Here is a 4,618-nt window from a genome sequence, read left to right as displayed (position 1 = left end):
ATTTTATATACGTATTTATTACCTACTGGTAAACTGAATATCTTTAGGCAAAATTTACACTAGCTTCAAAAAGCAGACACTTCATGAGCGTTTTTTAAGCTCCATGAATGCCTGTCAAAAATATGTACATTGCAGCATGCAGTGTTGTTCACATGGTTGTGTTAGCATCGTGTCACATCAAAATTGCCCTGACATCTGCAAGGCTTTGCCACTGCCTAAATGCTTCCATTGATGTCGATGTAAACACGCTGAAAATGCATCATATATGCTCCTATGGCATGTACGGTGTGTTTGAGATGTGTTTAGAAAGCGTTACTAGCCGAGGTGATAATGTAAAAATCCATGAAATAAAGACCAATACCGAGGGGACATCTAGCAAGCGTTTTTCTAACTCAACAGAAACATATCAAAAGCATGTCACTAATGCATTAGTGCGTTAATGGGTGCTCAAATTTCTTTGCGTGTGTAAATAAGCCCAACTGTCCTATTTTCTGGCTCAGTATTCTACAAACCTCAGACAAGCTGTATTCCAGATGCTCTTCTGCCAGACAGTAAACAGTACATCCTTTGTGGCCTAAATACCCTCTGTGTTTATTTGGTAAATTATTTTTAGCAATGATATTTTATTCTCTCTCTCTGTGAAGCCAGAAGACAAATTTCAGTCACCTAATAAAGAGAATCTATATATAAACATCTTCTGTTTACAATAATGATTACAGATCAAACTAGTATTGCAGGAAATATGGTTATGCTCATATAATGTAAGGGTTGGGTCAACGGGGAGTGTCATTCATTAGTATGTGTGATTGCAGTGTTCAAAAAAACAAAAGCGTAAAAAGTTCATGCAAGGTAATGGTGCCATGCTATTCAAGAGATACTAGTCACCTAGTCACCATAACAACTGTAAATAATAGGATTTAATTGCTGAACATTTTAGGGAAGAGAAACACCTGCTATTATTTGCTGATAGTCATCCTGAATATTTTTCTTTCACCTTTGCATTCGCAGTTTAGTATCTTATGTCTCAGTAAATATACATATAATGGATCAACCACTGCTATCATAAAGCAGAATTCTAGAATTCTAACAGATTCATTTTTAATAAATTAAAAGCTTGTTTAAAAACAATTTAAAACAGTTATGTATGGATTAAAAATATAAAAATGACTATTTAAATGCAATTGGTGCAGGTGCTGATATTTGTCTAGATATCAGCCTTTTGTTATTCTGTGTACTCAGCACTCTGTGCTAGTCACATTATATATCACCTATAATTTGTGCAGTACAGAATATCATTCAAATAAGGTTCAAGACAAGAGGGTTAGCAGAGTTCTGTATACAATCTAAGGCTCAGTTCACACTGATATGACATAGGATCCGACTTGTGAGACCCCAAGTCGGGTGACATGTAAAATTCAATGTTTCCCTATGAGAGCTGTCTTAACTGATACTACACAGGTTCGTACACTACTTAGGTCCGACTTTTTTTTATACGACTTCAATGCCACAGAGTGTAAATAGTAACATCAAAGTCGTAACAAAGTCGTATTCCAAAGTTGCACTGAAAGTCGCATGACTTTGGAGTCGGGCTAGTGTGAACTGAGCCTAAAGGGAAGGGAAAGTGATACAAAAGGTATTGACCGTGGGGAATGAATTGTTATTAGGTACATGCGGGATAGGCTATTCTGAAGAGATACAAAACAAGTGGACAGCGTTCAATAGTCTGGATATGCTCGGGGTGGATGAGCTATGTTAAGGGAAAGCAAAGCCATGATAAAAAGTTTAGCTTATTGACCACATAATAAAACCACAGCTCACAAACTCACAAAAAGACAGCAACAGACTGGCCTGCGTTCCCTGCTGGTTCCTGGAGGTGTCCATCTTGACTCCACACTTTCTACTGCCCCCCCATAGTGACATCATCTGGGAGAACGGGCATGTTCCGGCTTGACTTCCAGGATGGCAGGTACTAATCTCTCCGAGGCATGGTTATTGGTGCCCCTTCATGCACTCCCATTGCTCAGTTTGGATCTAATTAGCTCATCAATACCCAGGACATTAGAGTGGTATTGTTGGCTTTTTATTTCATGGTTTTATTATGTGGACAATAAACAAAACTGTTTTTATCATGGCTTGGCTTTCCTCAACATGGTTAATCCATCCTGAGCATATCCAGACTATTGAGCGCTGTCCGCTTACCATAAGCCATACAGATTAAAGTTGGGCATTCCAGAGGATGGGAGAGGCTTTAGGGAAACTGTGGAGGCAAGCATGGAAGGAGGTGACAAGGGAGCTAGAGAGCAGGAGGTCTTTTGAGACAGTTTGGGTAATATTTTGAGATGAGGTTGGTGGACAGCTTAGTACTTGTTGTTAATATTTTGAATTTGATTGGTTGGGGAATGGAAGCCAGTGGAGGGTTTGGCAGTGGACAGTTGGTATGGCGGTTGAGTCTGGCAGCAGCATTCATGATATACCGAAGGGGTATAGCATGTGTGGAGGCAGGTTAATGGGGAGTGATCTGCAGTAGTTGAGGCGAGAGACAAGTGAGTGGATTAGTTACTTTGTAGTGTAGTTGGTTAGGAAGTGGCATATGAACTATGGGTTATTGTATATTCCATGAGCTATAATGTACTCATGGTATTACCTTAGATGAGTTTTTTGTGCAAGTATTTTTTGTTAAAAACCCTTTAAGTCCAATGTTGTATTTATTTTTAAATTCTTCTGTTACAACTGAAATCTATCTTTATGATGTTTTCTCACATTTCCTTGAACAGCAGATATTGGATCAAAAGTGAGAGGTTCTAAAGTTTAAGTTACCAAGCTCTGTTGAAACACACAGTGCTACCAATCCAACATGGTTTCAGGCACAGTGGGCTGGAGAGGTTTAGGAGGCAAGTGGAAAGGCAGAGAGGATCTCAGTTTTGTGATTTTAGTCTTGCCCAATAAAGAGACACATGTTGCCCATTTATACCTTTTGATAGCATCCCCCCAGCAAGGTATGCTTACCCATATGTGCTTCCCCATCTCCTTTCTACTCTATCAATGCCTTCACTCTGTTCATCTAATGGAGCAGAGATTCAGGGTTTGCTGAATTAGTGATCAGTCCCCTGTTGCAGTGCTTGGGCCTGAGAGTTAAATCACCAGGCCATACACTCTCACGTGGGGGGCAGTGATGTCATCCACTCAGGTAAACTCTGACACCATCCAACACTGCAGCTTACCCAGTGTGCACTCCTGCAGCAGGTGGGTGGTAAGGGAGGAAAGGTAGGTGAGCATTCCTTCCTAGGGAAGTGAGCTATTGTGGGTTACTATCATCTTGCCCTAAATGGGCAGATGACAATATCTATGCAAAGTGGAAGTCAAGACAGAATTAAGACAAAGTTTAGTAGAGGCACTCCCAGTATATGCATTAAAACAATCAAAATGTATTGCAAGGGATATCAGGAATGCTGGCTGCAGAGCAATAATTAAAAATGTAAGATACAATAAGTGGGGCAAATATTGGTTTAGATTAAACAAATGTATATAAAGCCACATTTTTTTTTTAATTTAGAAAGAGTAGGAAACAGTTAAATCATGTTACTCATGCATTATTGTTTGTTTGCCTTTAAATGGTTTTGTCTTTTCCTCACTCCATAGCTGTGGTATGCTTTGTGTGTTTAGTTCCACACATCTTTTTTCATGCTTAGCCTCCATTCAATACATATCCTGTATTGTGCACTGGGGTTGATTTACTAAAATTGGAGAGTGCAAAATCTGGTGCAGCTGTGCGTGATTGGGGATCAGCTTCTAACTTCAGCTTTGATAAAAACAAACCTGGAAGCTGATTGGTTTCTATACAGACCTGCACCAGATTTTGCACTCCATTATGATTTTTTGACCTATCTGATGTTCATCTGTTATAATCTTCACAAGTTTTGGATAAACACTTTCAACGATCTGCAGGATGTAATTTGGATTGAGTCACTGGCTGCCAAGCTACTGAGACTCATCTCACCACGACTGGATCAGTTATAGAGGTCACACTTTCAGTATTTACAGTGTGGAAGCAGAATAGGTTAAGAACAGGTTAAAACCTCTTTCAGTTTATTTCTTCTACTTGTATATCTTTGAACATATTTTCCTTTATTTCCCATCTGGTAAACACAACAGAAAGTGAAGGAAATCTCTTCAACATGAGGTGAATCCTCCTTTGGACAGTTGTCACCAGAACAAATATCCCTATTAGATGATTTTCCCCTCTATGCTATTTGTAATTTCCTTCATTTTCAATCTAACTGGCTGTGGAGATCCAGGCAGCAATAAAAAGATTTAGCCTTAGATACACCTTACATTCAAGAATTCCCCAGTATGCAGGCAGCTGACATGATAAAATGTTGCAGCAGGAAATAAAAGATGGCACCCTCCTGGCAATACAGGAAAGTGTGAACCAGGAGAGTTGCTTCTGGGGAATTTTGTGACACTTATAATATTTTAGCAAAATAAAAATAAGTGTGACGTTATTATATCAAAGAATGGCATAAAAAATGCAAAAGGTAAAAAAACAGGACAAAAAAAACAGTTTAGTTAAAGTGGTTCTAAAGTCACATATGTTAATTATTTTGACTCCCTCAGAGGT

The sequence above is a fragment of the Aquarana catesbeiana genome, linkage group LG09 (assembly GCF_042186555.1).
Source record: "Aquarana catesbeiana isolate 2022-GZ linkage group LG09, ASM4218655v1, whole genome shotgun sequence".
NCBI lineage: Eukaryota > Metazoa > Chordata > Amphibia > Anura > Ranidae > Aquarana > Aquarana catesbeiana.
The sequence above is the reverse complement of the archived record's forward strand: the minus strand, read 5'-3'. Positions refer to the sequence as shown.